The sequence below is a fragment of the Leptinotarsa decemlineata genome, unplaced genomic scaffold, assembly GCF_025532065.1.
Source record: "Leptinotarsa decemlineata unplaced genomic scaffold, Ldec_3_MD MMD2_tig00003557_RagTag_RagTag, whole genome shotgun sequence".
Lineage (NCBI taxonomy): Eukaryota > Metazoa > Arthropoda > Insecta > Coleoptera > Chrysomelidae > Leptinotarsa > Leptinotarsa decemlineata.
In genome coordinates, this window is record NW_027412590.1 from 3,031,586 (window position 1) to 3,049,773 (window position 18,188).

Below are 18,188 nucleotides of genomic sequence, written 5' to 3' on the forward strand. Positions count from 1 at the left end.
GAATAACTAACCCACAGCATTGAGGATTTTCATATTTTTATTAAGTACCCGTTCTCTTGTCAAACTCCAATCTTCAGGCTACATAATAACTACGGTAAGAACCCATTTTTCGAAAAGGATATATACTGCTAATATCCTTATTTTAGGCCTTCTTATTACCACCTCTAGTCGATATTGTGAACTATATCCTGGGGTATCTCACGCAAGGCTAGACCACTACACCCCTTATATCTTTGATTACGGTCTTTCGAGGAGCAAGTTATCTGCATGGGAACGATCATTGCCTGAGTGGACTACGTACAGGGGTTGGATCGTGCTGCTGGAGACTACTTTCCCATATCCCACGCATGTAAGGTCTTTCCTGTTATGTATTACACCCTCCCGCACGACCTCGAATCAACATTGCGGCACAAATTGGGAATTCTATAACAACTCAAGTATCAACCACACCTTCAGTTCAATCATAAGTTGCTTAAGTTAATATCTGTGAACCCAAAAGTATACTTCTGGGCCATAATCCTGTAATTACCATCAGCTTGGCCTGTTTAAAGAAACCATACACTTATCCTCCAAGTGGACTTATATTTACCCACCATCCCTCTACGCTGAGTTCCGGCAGCCCATAATTTAGCTCCTAGGTAACAAAGTAACCCGTTTTAATCAACGACTACGGATGTTATAAGCTGAACAATCATAAAATGAATTTCGATATTCGAATTTTGGATATTCATCATTGAAAGAAGATGTAGAATCAGATTTTTCCCTAATCAAATCGTTCTTTGACAACAAGCTTCTAACTATCAACATAGATAAAACTCATTTCTTATCTTTTTCTAATTACAAAACAACAATGCCCAAATTTGATTCTCTGTCTCTAGAAAAAAATACACGAATAATGTCAGCAAATATAATAAAATATCTTGTAACAGTTATAGATGTACATCTGAAATGGGGCCATCACATCAACTTCCTCCTGAAAAAACTTCGATTTGTTCTTTATAAATTCCGACAGTTGAATGATATTCTTGACCTGAAACAAAAAAAGATAATTTATCACAGTCTTGTGGAAAGTCACATCTCTTTTGGACTACTCGGATGGGGAGGTATATCTAAAAGTCACATCCATTCTTTTGAAGTCATTCAGAAACGATTTCTAAAACTGATGCCATCTAAGAGCTTGAGGTATCCACACTTTATAAAGAATCGGGATTACTCGATGTAAGACAATTGTATTACAAAAACTGTAACATGAGACAACATAAACACAAGAATCAGCTAGATACACTTACCCATGACTATAGTACTAAGCATCGTAAACAGTTCCATTGTCCTCGTATGCATAAATCGGTGGGCCAGAAATGTCATCAATACTTGAGTCCAAAACTATACAACAGCTCACCTTCGAATATTCAACAGATACGTTATATCAACCAATTCAGAAGTAAACTAGTCAGATTCATAAAGAACTCACCTAGAGAGAGTGTTCATGATTTAATTTGATCCAATAATACAAGACAAAAGATAAACAGTTTTGAAACAAGAAATTTGAACATCGCACTACCAATATATGAACTTGGCCCTTTTTGCATTCTACTCATTACATGTATATTATTGTATTTTATATATTTCATATTATTAATTTAGTCAATATTTGTATCTCCCTAGTTTATCAATACCCATATATAATGTGTAAAACTTTAATATTTCTTATCTTCACAAACAAGTATGAACTTCCGTGATCTGTCTGTATGTGGTTGTTTTTTACTAATTTTTTTTTTCGTGTAACCTTTGATTTTGTTTATCAATGCGGGAATGTATGACATTGATATTTTATTATTTTTTATTATTATTAGTAAGTTTTAAAATACCTGAAATTTCAGGGAACATAATTGGAGCAATCTTGCGATTGTCTCTTCAGTGATGCCATTGTTTATTGTTCATTTATTCAGCTCTCAAGCACTACTCATATAATTGTTCTATTCTGTTATTGTTCTGTAATTTACCCACACACAGGGTTTTACCCTCAGTGGAAGTATCCGTTTATTTATCAAGGTATATTGTACTTCATATACTTCATTTATATTTATGTATTATGATAAACTGATGAATAAATTATCATTATTATTATTATTATTATACTTTCAAGTACTCTCTGAAAGTTATTCTAAATGACTGAATAATATGTTTTCGACCCTTAACGGCATGACAATGAAATGAATGATGAGGTTGAATGTTCTAAAATATCATATTTCTTAAACATCAAGAAGTTAATTTAAACTTTTCCTTTGATTGGCTTGGCTCTGGTTGACATAAAATTATTCCTGAAAGCTGACAAAGGTTCCCTTCTTCTACAAAAACCCATCTGTTTTGGTAATCAATAGTTAACGAAAACTAATATACCTACTTATACTTTATCACAATCATATTATTTATGTTGCTCATTATTATTCTGTTCTACTCAATATGTCTCCAACTGAAAGTTGAAGACATAATTCTAAATGAATCATTTATTGTAAGCACCTCAAAGATTTTTCTTGTATTTTGTGTATTATATGGGAAGTTTTTCCTTTTTGAATTCGCGATGTATTTTTTTTTTCAATTTTAGTTGAATTGGGTAAATAAGCAACGAATGGAAATTTAATCTAAAATACGAACAACTTCCCAACTACAAATCTCACTTCTGAGTTCAGTATTTGCAACGTAGGGAGTTTCAGCACTTCCACGGAATGACAAATATATAGAATTGAAGAGCTGAAACTTCAAGTAAGATGTATTTTCGTCTCGAATAAAGCATCAAGATTTTTTATATCTTTGTATACATTTCACTTGACACTCAATTCACCTTCTTATTGAAAGTGAAATGCTCCACATGCCATTGTTGAATGCTGAATTTTCATTAGGAAATCCGTGCATTTGGCTCATTGCATAATGTTCTGTCTTGGCTACCTCGCCAAATTCCGTTCGCTCTGGACTTCAGCCATCTAATGGGAAAGTTGTTGTCCCTGAAGATATGAAGTCATTATTACTTTTTCCGCTCCTGTTCAGTTTCTTTGAATTCACTCAAATTGAATGACTTACTCTTTTCCTTTCTTGAATCATTGAGAATTTTAATCAAAATTGTGAAGTGTCATTCAATTCCTAACGATATCTGTCTTGGGAACAGCAGGCCCTCATTTATACCTGAAAAAATTATTCACAATATCTCCACCAATTCAGTAGAAGCAAGCAGCATTTCCCGAATAGTTTTCCAAAATTTTCACGTATATAAACTTCATCATTTTGGAGAAATAAAGGAACAACTGATGGTGGAGCACGTCTCAACTAATCAAATTATTCAAGTAGCCCATATTGTTTTGTAATATTCAATATGTCTTCAACTTTCAGTTTGTTAATCAATATGTGTGGCAAGTTTTGCACTGTATAATAGTATAGAAATTTTCGAAACAAAAATATTATCACAATACCACGTGACGTACAAGATCTGCATGAATAATCCAGCTACACTTGTGGACATAGTGACCAGTCACCTTCAGTTAAGTCACAGGTCGCATACTTATTATGCTCGAATACTCCAACAAAAACAGAATGAACTATATATACTATATTTGCCGTATTCACTGTTAAATATTTCAGAGAAAAATTTCACAACGAAAAAATGATGTTTTTTGTATTGAGTATTCTGTTTCTTGTTCCAAGAATGATTCTGAATGAATCATTTATTATGAGTGATATATTGAAAGTTATTTCCTTTCAAATTAACGATATATTTTTTATATCAATTTTAGTTGAATTGAGTAAATAGGTTACGAATAAAAATTCAATCTGGAATACGAACAACTTCCCAACTACAAACCCCACTTCTGAATTCAGTATCTGAAGCGTAGCGAGTTTCAGCACTTCCACGGAATGACAAATATGTAGAATTGAAGAACTGAAACTTCGGGAAAAACTTATTTCCGTCTCGAATAAAGCACCTACATTTGGTATATCTCAGTATGCATTGCACTTGACATCACAATTCATCTTCTTATTGAAAGTAAAATGCTCCCCATGCCATTGTTGAATGCTGAATGCTCATTAGGAAAGCGGTACATTTGGGGCTTTGCATAATGTTCCGTCTTGGCTGCCTCTCCAAATTCCGTTCGCTTGGGAATTCAGCTATCTAATGGGAAAGTCGTTTGTCCCATAAAATATTTTCTCACTGAAGACTCGAAGTAGTTATTAGTTTTTCTGCTTCTGTTTAGTTTCTTCTTCGTTTCTAAAGTGAACGTTTCAATATTCCATCCAGAAATATTGAAATATAGTAAGTCTATATCGAAATGTTAAAGAAGTTACTAATTTGGAAACATCATTCTTTGACGGAAATGATCGTGAGAGTTGTTGAAATACAGTTCATTTTGAAAGTGGCATGTCTTTTGGCACTGTGGAAGAGTTGTAATTTAATTCCTCATTGAAATTCTATATTCTATTTCCGCATATGACAAGTCACATTGGAGATAGTATAATTTCATTGATCTTCCAATATAGGAAAAATTACGAAAGTTATAAACAATTGATTAAAAAAATGGGCTTTGATTTTGGCAATCATTTCAAACATTTTTGACATTTTTCAAATTTGAAAGACGATTCAGAAACAGTTTAACTGCTGCAAACTGTGAAACCAATATTTATAATTTTTTCAGAGACATGAAAATATATTCTAAAACGAATACTCTGGTTTGCGCAATACAATAATCTGCAATCTGCGGTCGAACAAATTTTGTCGTGATTTTCCATTCAATGATACATTAGCTAATCAATAATTTTTTTCTACTCGAACGGAAAAATTTGATCTGTGATAACTAACTTATTCTGAAAACACTTTATTGTGTGATTTTCCCTACAGTTCTACAAAAACGCCACACATGTTTTGCCATGCAATGGCTTCCTCGGGCGTCTCTTATCAAGACACGTGTTGCATTTTTGTAAAACTGTCTAGTGAAAATCACAAAATAAAGTGTTTTAAGAATACATTAGTTATGGATTTTCGTCAAGTATCGTCCGATTCCATCATATATCTGTGATAATTGTTTTTCATAACAAATCTTTTTTTTTCTTTTTGATTCTATCATCAAAAGCTCCCAGAATAGAATATTTCACAACTTGTTATCAAAAAGTAAATTAGGTTGAGAATTAAAAATTTGCATTAATCATTAAAAATATTTTTTTTTGTTTATATTACTATCGATACGTTTTTTATGATCAAAAGCTACAAAAAAATTCTTTTCGCCATTTTTATCCGTTATCGTTTGAAAAATTGTCATTGAGAAACGTTTTGTTCATTAAATGATTGAATTTGAAAAAAAGATTTAGATTTGAAATAAAATTTTTGAGCTGGGATTACTCATGAATATACGTCGAATGGATAGTTATATGGGTGATTTGCTCATATTCATAAAAGTTTGTGAGATATTTGATCAAATGCTATTGATTAAATGAATAATTGAGTATGAAGTATGAGTTCAAATTTTGGGCATGATTCGTTCTTTGAATGACAAATGACTATTCACTCCCAAAATTTCTTATCGTATCTCAATGAGTTAGTAAGTTATAATGAGTATGAACTTAAATGCCAGGTGAGCATGATGAAGTGAAAAATAAGATTTTTGAAATTAAATATAAAAGATGAATGAATAATTTTCTCAAAAAATAATACATTTTTGTTTCTGTTACATTGTGTAAACTGAAAACAAAAATATAATAAAAACGATTTTTTTCACATCATAATTTTCAAAGATTATAATTCTAAAAAGAATTATCTTGCACATAACGCAATGAAAATTTTCTCAGCATCCTTTTCATGTAGCTTCTGATCATAAAGAAACGTATCGATAGCAATATTGAAAAAAAATGTTTTCAATGAATTATGAAGCTTTTTAATTTCCAATCTAAGTAAATTATTAATAACATATTGACAAACACAATTTTTTCATTTTTGCATCGGAAATCTATTCTGAGACCTTTCAAAAATAGCAAAAAAATAAGATTTTTCATTATCGCTGCTGCAATGTTTCTGTTCGAGTAAAAAAAAATAATTATTAACTGTCGCATAAGCAACTGAAAACTCGGGAAAACAAATTGACGGCAAATCATTGTTCATTCATTTATCCAGAAGGTGCCCTGATTTTTTAAATTCTCAATTTTGACACTGAATGAGTTGGAATAATACATTTTCATTAAAGGTCTTGCGCAAGCCGAAATACCAGTTTTAGAAATATTTTCAACCATCCCTCTGACAAATTTATAAATATTGGTCTCGCAGCTCCGTTAGGTAGGATCTCAGTTTTGAATTTTTTTTTTCTTTTTCGATTCTTTTTTCGAAAACCTAACCCCATTTTTGTCAGTTATTTGTTTATACCTTTTGCAATTTTTGAAAACGGTACTTGATATGTTTCAAAAATCATCTACACGCTATTTTGAATCGAATAACAACTTATTCGTATTTTCCGAAGGAGAAAAAAGAAGTTTGGCCTAAAAGTTTATAAGTTATTTTCTACGAATCTCAATAAACTCACAGTTCAGAACAAACTTTCGGAAGATTGATGTTGAATCCATCCATTGAATATGAATAAGTTTCATATTCAAATAGCGAACTGACCCGATTATCTCACCACCTAGGACAATCTTGCTGACCTAGCGGTACCACCACCCTGTTCCAGATGCTGACAAGACAGTTCTCACAGGAGCACACATCTTCAAAGCTTCGCATCCAGAATCAGTCAGATTTCATTCCCCGTGTTAGGAATCACACGTTAAAAGGTAAGACCTCGTTAATCCTTAGCTCGCACAAGTTTCGACTTCTGAGGGTTGTTGTTCGTAGGGGTGCGACAGCTGGTTAACGGAAAAACAGATTTTAAACAGATTTTAAAGCAACAACACATATAATTTCAAAAGAAAGAAAAAAAACAACCAATCCCGAGGCTGGACAGCAATGCTCACCTCAATTTAGGGCGGGGGCAGGGGATGAACAGAAATGCTCACCCCAAGCTACCGCTCAGAAAGAGGCTGGACATAGCAGACCACGCAAAGGCCATGCAACGCAAAGGCCAAGGCGTAAGCGTATCAGCGGCGCCGAGGCCAAGAGGAGGAAGAGAGCGAAAGAGGCAGAAGTGGCAGCAACTATGAGTGCACCCTCCCCTTCTCCCACTCCATCCTCAACAACAAGGGCAACTCTTGCGGAGGGCGCCAAGAGCTCCGCCTTGGAAAAAGGCAAGGAACCGGCTGCCACCGCAGGAAAGCGCCCTCATGCGTGTACTTTCACGGAGGGAACCCCAAGAAGGTTGAAGAAGCTGCGCAGCGATGTAGTTAATCCGGCACGGTTTTACTATTATTATTATTATATATACGTATCCCACTGAAACATCTACGATTTTATAGCTGGGTCACCAATAAATAATACGTCATTAACTGTCTATCAAGCCTTGGTAACCCTTTCGCTATTTCCGTGTTTGGTTTATTGAAATAAAATTTGGCAGCCACTGTCACCAGATGCGAATTTCTCCACATCAAATTTTGGATGTCAGGCAAGTCCGAAAGAGGCTTGAATTCCGCCTCCTGCACTAGGAGGAGGTCTTTAGTTGCAGAGAGAAAAGATCTTGAAAAAGAAATTCGCAGACACTTCCTTCCACGAGGTTACTATGGTGGATTTTGAAATAAAAGCCTGCTTAAAACCTTCAGAAGGAACTATATTCAATAAAAAATAAAAATATAAAAAAAAATAAAAAAATAATAACCATAAATAAATCTCAAAAAAAAAAAACTCAATATTCGTGCCTTCGCCGGAAATTATTACTATAATATACGAGAGTGACGAAATACTCTAACTTGGCCGATGATTTCTGACCGCTAAATATCTATAATGCAATTATCAGGTCCACTCTGTATACAAATTTATTATAGCTAACTCCTTTCCAAAATCATAGAATGGTTAGTACACAACATGTATAATTAACTCACCGCTGCCTTTTTTCCTGCTCGTCCCCTATTTTAAAACTTTTGCACTACACTGCTCGATTTTCGCTTCAGAATAAAAGACTACCCAAAATCACGCTAACTGCCTGTTTTGAAGAATAAAAAAAAATAGATTCCACCCAGGAAAACTATCTCCCAAAACAAAATATACCGCCCTTGATTGACCGTCAAGAGAACCTTTCAAATCCCTAGTTTTCGAACCTCCTCAAAATTAACGCGGACCTACTTCATAAAACAAAGACTTTCGCACCACTCCCAGATCGCTACCTTACGCGAAGAGCTCCCAGAACCCTCTCTCCTTCTTCCTTTCAAAAAGCCAGCAAAATCAAATCACGAGTCTCCCGCCCCTCGCGTTTCTCAAACCGTTTTCTCTTCATCGTTCCCCCGTACGACGTAGGTCCTTAAAAACATCTTTCGATGAGTTCTCAAAACTTTCAATTCATGGGAAATGTATATGCCTTATCGAGTTACGTGATAATTATCTCTGACTGGGCATCTTTTCAAGCCGATGAATAGTGTTTATCTTAACACTCTCGGTCCCTTGGCCATAATTTAACGTTTTATGAGAGACAGTTACGGCGTTTAAAAATAATCTGAATTGAAGAAATCTGTCTCTTTCCGAATTTAGAATTTATATTACCATACATAGCTTTCGCTAGGTATTACATCACTCTCCCCTACGAAAAATTTCTGGGCATACACAATGCCATAACTTTTACAACAAACTTATTCTAGACAATCACAACATATAGTGCACGCAAGAATCAATTAGACAAATATAGTTTAGTCAGCTCAACTGACTTTCTTCAAATAAAGCAAGGATAATCAACAAAAACACAAGAAAAATATCAGTTCTGAAAATGTTCTATGTCTATGGCTACCCCTGTACAAGACTTTCAAACCGTCGCGTACATATGAGTCGCTCCCTTTCTCGCACTGCACTCGCGAGCACACGTATAGGTTCACGCACTCTACGTGGAGTTGACCACGTACTCGATGACTGTTGGCTGCTGCGGGAGTAACCTATTCCAATAGCCCGGGAAACTCCAGGACTTCTAAAGTCTGTTGACGCTGCTCCTGTTCCTGCGGCTGCAACTACGGTCAGGGTTACAAATAGTTTCTAGGTTAATCGCGTTCAATGAGGACTCCGTGGCGATAGTTTCTCGTCACCTTGTTGATTTGAAGTTCGGTACGGTTAACCCGTTACTTTTGCGTTTCGGGGCACACGGTAATGTCTTTTGCGGGGGCCGAGGGATTATTAATCTTAGATTTTTCCGTCCAATGGGCGAAACTGCTCATATGGGGGTATATGATGGAAGGGGGTGTCTGTTCCAATTCGTGGTCCTCCTCGGGCGCCTCTGGGTCCGCTTTCTTTGCTGCCTTGGCTGCCTGGCTTCGGTGAAAGACCCACACTGTTAGGGTGTTCCAAAAACTGGCTAGTATCATCACGCCACATCCTAGCGTCTGGTACAAATGGAAACCATTTAACATTACTCCCAGGATAAACTTAACCACACGGAATATTGCGTAGAACCCCATCAATCCGCTCATAAATATTCCTATGTCGGTGAATCAACCACATATCTGGTGTAGTTTGCTAGTGTGCTAGTTAGTAGTGTGCTAGTTTCTCCATCTCTTCCATGTTAAAAAGGTTCACGGTGAAAAATCCTTGGCCTGCCGTTTTTAGGCCGGCAACTCGTCGTAGTATAATGTTTTCAACTGCTTCTCGCTCGTTTCCAAAGGTGAAAATTCTCTGGGCACTCTTGATTTCTTCTTGAGTATATATTCCAAGTGCTCCAACTGGTTGGATTGGGCTAAATGTTAATTTGGTTTCGACTTCAGGTGACAACTCTTCGGGTGCATGTTTTTCAATTGGATGCGGGCTTAGGCCTATCCATCGATTATCTATAAAGTATAATGGATGTAATAGTCCATTGCAATCTACTTCTTCGGCAAAATTCTGGATAATTCTGGTGACTGGGGCCATGAACTTGGTCTCATTATTTACTACAATGGGTAGTTCGTTATAGCATTTATCTGTCCTTAATATTTCAACAGATTTAGGTATGCATCGCATGATGTAAAGAACTTCGCCAAGTACGCGTCCTACATACCCTCCGCTTTCTTTTACTAGTTGGCTTAGTGTACTGGGTGCTAATGGGGCGACAATTAGCCTAGTCTTCAGTATTTCTCGTTGGGCGATAAATCTCCGATGGCCTGTTCGACATATAAAAATTTGCTTTTCACATAAGCCATCAGGTCTGCGTTATGCGGTAATATCTTAACCTTTGAGTTCAACCTCATGTCTTGGGCGGACCCTTCTGAAACCATTATTCGTGGGTGTTCAGTCTGCCAGAGTTCTAATTGACAAACATTGATTTTCTTTACCAACGTTACGGCAAAGACTTTCGCCTTGTTTTCGACTACTATCAATTGCTCAGTAGTGATCTTATTCGTTATTTTTTTTGCAGGACCTGCGTGACGCAAGCTGAACTTCTCTTCACATAGTCGTTCTGAATTTGTGTCCCAAGTGGCTTCGCCGATGCTAGGATCAAAACAGTACCCCTTTAGATATGGGCATACTATATTTCCTGTAAGAACTAGTTCATTGTCGTCTAGTTTCACCTTTGCCTCGAAGTCCGTCATAGTTATTTTCACGGTGGCTATTATAACTACTGCGTTCCACGTCTGTCCATTTTCATGATAAGTTGTTCCTTGACAGGTTCCATCCGGTTGTACGATTCCTTCCAACGTTAGCGAAGCGATAGTTGTTCCGTTCGTTGTTAGTTCTCCAATTTTCTGGTGATGGATGTTGATGAATCGGTATCGATGTGCACTGCGGCATTCTTCTGCGCCTAGTCGGTTTACATAACTTAAGATTCCCCCGGCCACAATGGAACTATGGCTGTGCATTCCGCAATGCATAATAACTCGCGTGATCTCGATCAGACATGTCCACGCGTGTTGCACTTCAACTTCGTCTTTCTGAATAATTTGCACGGTACCCGTTTCACTTTGATAAGTTGTCTGTGGTTCCGGACACTCTGCGACGTCGCGAAGAGATATCGCTGATATCTCGGCTGCTTTGTCGTCACAGTCAAATGCAATTAGAGGCTTCACCTGGGTGATGAAACAGGGCATTAATAAGGTTACTCCCAGGATGATGGTGTGGACCTTGGAAGTGACCATCTTGTCGTTGTCCTTTTCTCCGTCGGTGTAGATTATTAGCCTTACTAACTAAGGCTCCGTCTGGAACTGTGTCTATCCCTTAAAAGAACATTTGAATGCAAGTTAACTAAAACATGGTAGAGTTATTTCTGTTGAATAATAAATACTGCAACACATAAAATAAAAAATAAAATTGTAGATTATATGTGCAACAACATCATAACAAGAAAAAATGAATCGACTTCAATTTCTATTTTGTGTCGCTCATAGACAATGTCGCTTAGTATCCTTACGTTTTTTAATCTTTCCTTACTATTTTAACAAAATGATTATTTCCATTTAAACGTTATAATTTCCCTTTCTATTCCCTTTTGGCGAAGGCACCCTACTTATAAACAACTACGCTCTATTCTATTAAGCAAATCCTTTATAGTACACAGTATATTGAAAATAGAGTAACGTTCCCATGAACTTTTATATACGAAACAGCTATTCCCTAACTATACATTCGGTTATATACATGAGTATAAACTCTCATAAATGTAGTGATAGTTTGACACAAAGCTTGTTTGGACGAAACAAAACACAAAAAATTATATTTCTGGATCTAAATCCTTCCAAATGAAATTCTATCCAAGTAAAATTTCGAAATTTGAAATCTAGAGTAAACCCGCTTCACTCTTCAGTGGTACATATATGGCCCGATGTGTCGGCGCTGCTAGTCGGTAATGGGATACCAAGCAACTTCGAAATCTATGGGGAGTTCTTTTGTGTGTACTATCCCCTATTTTTCATACTCCAGTACCTGTTACGGCCGGTACTATGCCCTTAGATCATATACTCCTTTAGGTGCTACCTTCTAGGTAAACATCTGTATGGCAGCCCTTTCAAACGGAGCTCTACATCGAAATATGGGGAAAATAAAAGAAAGGTAAAAAAAATTGATGTCTTAAAAAAAAGGTTGAGTGAAATCATTAGAGTTTGTGAAACTTATACTGAAAGAGTCGTCGTTGCGGTTACGCTTGTTGTTAACGGAGCGATTGGGAAAAGTTAACTGAATATTCATGAGTAACAAAGTAATCGAGTGGTATAACTGGAGAAGATTAAAAAAAAAAAATTAAGGGAAAGTTCCATATCCCAAAAAAAAATGAATGAGTTACACCCACGATCCGAGAAAAAAAAGATTGAAATATAATTGATGTAAAAGGGAGGAAAATATCCTTCCTTATGTTGTTTCCCCCGAAAATCGTTTAACGTGCCTCGAGAGAAAGAAATGGGTAAGGAATGGGGTAGACCCAAAGTTTGCGATCACCTTTTACGAGACACTTCCCTTCCCCGCCTATGTATAAGAAGAAGGAATTTTAGGCCGGAAAGGGGGTTGTTTCCTTTTAAGGGGGATTCTTACCCCCTCCGGACGACAACCTTGACCGGGCGGAGTATTCTACGCCCCCCCGCAAGGCGAGCTGAATTCAAAATTCATATTTCTTGGAGTATATCGGTCTGGTAGACGTCTAGGTCTCGTGGACCGACGTAAGACCGGTGCTTCCTCCGCCTCTTCTTTCTCCGACTCCTCTGTTTCCTCTTCGCTACTCTCTTCTACCTGCTCTCCCCATGCTATCGGAATATACCGTGGTAACAAAGCCGGTGTCCAGGTAGGTTTTTTTTTTGGTTCCCTTTCTGTGTTCTCTTCGAATTCATCTTTACTTTCCGTTTCACTATTTCCCTCGGGTTCCAAATCTTCTTCGCGGTGCTTCTGTTTATTCTTCTTGGCTTGTTGCTTTCTGCATTCATCTTCTTCTTCTTTTAGTCTCGGAACATATTTCTTCATCCTGTTCACTTGTACTACCTGTTCTTCTCTTCCTTCACATTTTCTCAGCCTACAAGTGACTGGCGTGACCATTTCCAAAATTCTATACGGACCTAACCATTTTTCTGCCAATTTCTTAGAAAGGCCCCGTTTAACTGTCATTGCTTGTATTAATACTTCGTCTCCAACCTTGAAGGTGTGTTCCTTCGTTTTCCTATTAAATCTTTCATTCCTGGCCTCTTTCGCTTTTTCAGTATTAGCGTAGACTCTCTTATAGACTTGTCGCAGCCTTTCCAACAATTCTGACGCATAATCCTCATTCGCCCTGAGTTTATAAAACTATCAATAGGTAGAGTTTGTTCCCTTCCGTGCAACAAAAAGAATGGGGTGTATCCTGTGGTGCTGTGTGGTAGTCCTCTATACGCCATCAAGACAAAGGGGACCCAGTCGTCCCAATCTCTCTGGTCTCTCGTCAGGTAATATGAGAGCATATCCTTTAGTACCCTATGCATCCGTTCGATCTGCCCATTGGTTGTTGGTGCGTAGCTGACCGTTAGTATCTTCTCAATTCCCAATAGTTTGCACACTTCCTTGAATGTTGCTGACATAAAGCTTGACCCGTGGTCAGTGAGAAGTCTCTTCGGGGTTCCGTGTCTTGTGATTACATTTTCCACAAAGGCCCTCGCTACGGTATCAGCCTTTTGGTCCGGGATAGGTAAGGCTTCCACGTATTTGGTGGAATAGTCTTGGAAGGTTAATAGATAGTAGTTTCCTTGGTTGGATGTTACCAGTGGTCCTACTATGTCCATAGATGTTAGCTCCCATGGTTCCGAAGTTGGTGTGAAATGTTGCAGGGGGACCTTTTTCCGTGGCGTGGACTTTCTCCGATTGCACGCGTCACAGCTGATGCAGTAATTGTTAACGTCTGTCCTCATGTTCGGCCAGTAAAATCTTCTTTGGATGTTCAGTAGCGTTTTCTGTTGTCCTGGGTGTGCGGCTAGCGGAGAATCATGGAAATCTTCCAATACCTTCCTCACAAATTTTCTCGGTATAATTAGCTTGTCCGCGTCCTCTTCAATTCGGAAGATCAATCCGTCCGAGGCAACGTAGTACGGGGAGTTTTCCTCCTCCAATGCGTGTTGTTTCAATGCCTCCTGACAGTACTCGTCGCTATCATGAGCCTTTTTCAACGCCTCTCGATCCCATTCCGGTTCCAACTGTTCTTCATCGTTCTTCACCACGTTTATGGCTTCCACTTGTTCAGTTTGCTCGTATATGGTTACTTCGATTTTAGTATTATAGAACAAAAATTCTATCATCTCCCGAACTTTTGTCCAGTCCAGCTTATCCAGTCCGCATCCTATCTTTGGCATGGCTAAATATTTGTCATCATTCTTCTCGCAGCACTCCTTCAGTTGCCGCAAAGCATTCCATAAAGTTCGATATGAGAGTTTTTCCCAATATTTATCCTTAGTTACCATGTAATAGAGATTTCGCTCAGGGAGCTCTGCTACTTCTCCAACTTCTTTTCCTTGTTGAGTCAATACATCGACAGCTCCGTAGATTTCTTTGAACTGTCGTGCGATTCCAGCTCCCATTGCGAAGTCTTTTGATACACAGTGAGCCAAAGCGCACTCTTCAGGTGCTGAAAATAAATTTCCTTTTCGGATAGGTAATTTCTTCATAGTTGGCAACTGATGTATTTTCCGATACACATCGTATTCTTCAAACTCAACATCGATATAATGGTCTCCTTTATCGTACATTCGACTCAGAGCATCCGCATTTCCGTGCAATCTCCCCTTTCGATGAACTATGGTGAAGTCGTATTCACCTAAAGTGAGAGCCCATCTGGCCAATCTAGAACCAGGGTCCTTTAATGTAAATAGCCATTTGAGTGGCCTATGGTCAGTTATAATAGTAAATTTATTTCCGTATAAGTAACATCTGAATGTTTGAATTCCAAATATCACCCCTAAAAGTTCTTTTTCCGTTGTGGAATAATTTAGTTCCGCTTTCTTAAAACTTCGACTGGCATATGCTACTGGTCTTTCATATCCCTCTCGTATTTGACTAAGAACCGCTCCGACTCCTGATCCTGATGCATCTGCCGCGACTATAAATGGTTTGGAGAAGTCTGGAAATATTAGTATCATTTCCGAGGTAAGAGTTTCCTTAATTTTCTTCATGGCCTGTAATACTTCTGTGGTGATTTCAAATTTGATTTCCTTCTTCGTGAGGTTGGTCAACGGAGTCATTAATTCTGCCGCATCAGGTATGAATCTCCTATACCAGTTTATCAATCCTAGAAATGACCTTACTCCCTTCACGTTTTTTGGTACTGGGAATTTATGAATCGCCTCGATTTTCTCGGGGTCGGGTAGTACTCCTGTTTGCGTTAAAATGTGGCCTAAATACTTTACTTCCTTGAGTAGAAAGTTGCACTTTGTCGTCTTCAACTTCACGCCTGCTTCTCGTAATCGTTCGAAAACCTTCCTGAGTCTAGATATGTGATCTTCGGGTCCATTTGCATTGAAGATGATTATGTCGTCCAAGTAGACCATGCACAAATCTCCTGTGAGTCCTGCCAAGGTGATATTCATGAATCTCTGAAAAGTCGATGGCGCATTCACCAATCCAAAAGGCATCTTCAAGTACTCGTAATGTCCTCCAAATGTACTAAATCCAGTAAGTGGTATATCCTTTTCCTCCATATCAATTTGATGATATGCCTCAGCTACATCTATTACTGAGAACAAGGCTTCTCCTCCCGCTGTGTATCCTTGGACCAAATCAGACATATTAGGTAGGGGGTAGTACTCCTTCTTCGTGACACTGTTCAGTCCTCTATAGTCGATACACATTCGGACTTTTTCTTCTCCACTTAGTAGTTTTTTCGTTACCAATACTACTGGTGCTGACCAAGGGCTAAAAGAAGGTCGAATCACGCCTGCGTCTAACAATCGGTCAATTTCCGCTTCTAATACTTCTCGCTGTCGGTAGGGTATTCGGTATGGAGCCTTGCAAATAGGTTGGGCTCCGGGTTCTAAAGTTATTCCATGCTTGACTTTAGTCGTGCTAGTGAGAGCGTCACTCTCTCCCAGGAAAAGATCTTGATATTCTTTCAGCAAGTCAAGTAGCTCATTTCTGATAGTTGGGTCTAGGTGTTCTAGCTCAAAACCTTTTTCACTCCAATTGCTCCCTTGTAAATTTATTCCTCCTATAGTTGATTTAATTGGCGTTGTTTCCCATAGCGCCATTTTGCATGCTACGGCTCTGGCTATTTTCAGCTTCTTATTCAAGGTGACTTCCTTCATGGAGGTATTGACTACCCTGATCCATAATCGTTCCGCGTTGTCCAATATCGCGTTAGCACTGTGAACTTCTCCTATTCCGAGGTCCACTGCTTCACTGATGATGAACTGCCCCTCCACTCGTTTGACCGTGGTGGCTGGTACCATGGCTTCGGATCGGCCTAGTACTACAACTCGCTCTTCCAGTACAATATCTGTCTCCCATCTTGGCTGTGAAACCTTGTCCTCTGACCTTGAGGTCTCCTGGTGGGGTGTGTCCCCGAACCGTCCTAACTCATCTACTTTCTCGAACTGGCTTGACCCCTCTACTGATTTTTCTGGTGTCAATTTTTTTCGGTTATTTCTTCCTTACTTTCTCTAGAAATGGCTAATTTCTCCTCTACTTTAATGATACTTATTTTTTCCTCTTTTGGCAAGTCCTTTTGGATCTTCCTGTTTTGTTTTTCTTCTGGGGTGTTTTTATTCTTCGGCTCTTCGATTTCATCGTTCTCATTACTAAATATAGCATCCCAATATTCCTCTTCCTCCATAGATTTAGTATTTTGTGGTACGTCTTCAATGTTCTTCTTCTCTGGAGACTCCAATTCCTTTTTCAGTTGGGCTTTTTCTTGCTTTGAGGTCATATCCATTTTCTGTTGACTTCCTCTTTCGCGCCGACTATTTATGTCCTCTTCGTGAAATCTCTTTACTTCCGCTAACCATTTTTTCCATTCTGTTATTCCTGTTCTCGACTGTCTCTCGTATTTTTCAGACGATCTGTATCCTCTTTTATTATTACCCTTGTGTTTCCTCGGGGAGTCTTTCGGTTTATCCCTGTAGCCGTGTTTTGTTGTTGATGTTGTGCCCCGATTCATTCCGTAGTAGATTCTAGTTACGTTATTAACACCTCCGTTGTTGTAGCGATATTCTCGTTCTTGCTCCTCTCTAGTGAGAAACTTCATAAAAACATTTCCTAATTGTAAACCCATATATCTTCCATAATCTATACATGCCCAGCTTCCCCGTAGAAAATCTCTTCCTAAAATCATGTGAGCATTTCCTAAAATTTCATCGTCGCAAACTATAGCGATCCATTGTTTCCTCCAACTCCTGTCTATAGTCTCAATAGATAACTTCGTGGAACCCCAAGTTCGTAAATAGTGCCCTGTAACACTCGTTAGTTGATAGTTATCCGCTCCTCTTCTGTTTATTTTCCGTTCCTCAACAAATCCACGCTGTATTAGTGTCACTACTTCTGAGGGTTGTCGTTTGTAGGGGTGCGACAGCTGGTTAACGGAAAAACATATTTTAAAAATTTTTTTTCCGATGCTACGTCTGGAATTACCATGACAAGTTGCCCGAATTTCCTGGTTTCGTTGCTCGGTCTATGATTTTTTCTACTATTGTTCTGTGTCTCATTCTGCCATTTTTTCCGAGTTCGGCCTCCGTCCTGACAGAGAAACGTCGGCCCTATTCGTTTAAATTCCTCCTGTCATTATTTTCCGGTGATGAGCGATCGTATGACTTCGATGGCTGTCTATTTTTGGGTATTGCTCCCGTTGCTGTTTTCTTGGCCCTGTCTTTCTTCATAATTCCTTCCGTTTGTCTGCTCTCGCCTGTCTTGAAAATTTTTTCCATTTCTTGGTCCTTGATTCCTATTGTCGTATGTAGAACAAGTCTCGCGTTGACTACTTCCTGCTCTTCGGCACTCTCGAGCCGGATGTCCTTCTTTGTGGCATATGTTGCACGATTTTTCATAACTGGTTTTCCATTTTCCTATCGAATAACACTCTCTGGCGAAGTGTCCTATTTTTCCGCAATTATAACATTCCTGTCTTGTCCTCTCCGCAGTTGCGCGTAGATAGTGCGTGTTATTCTTCTCTTTCGGATGGGTTACTTCCCTGTCCATT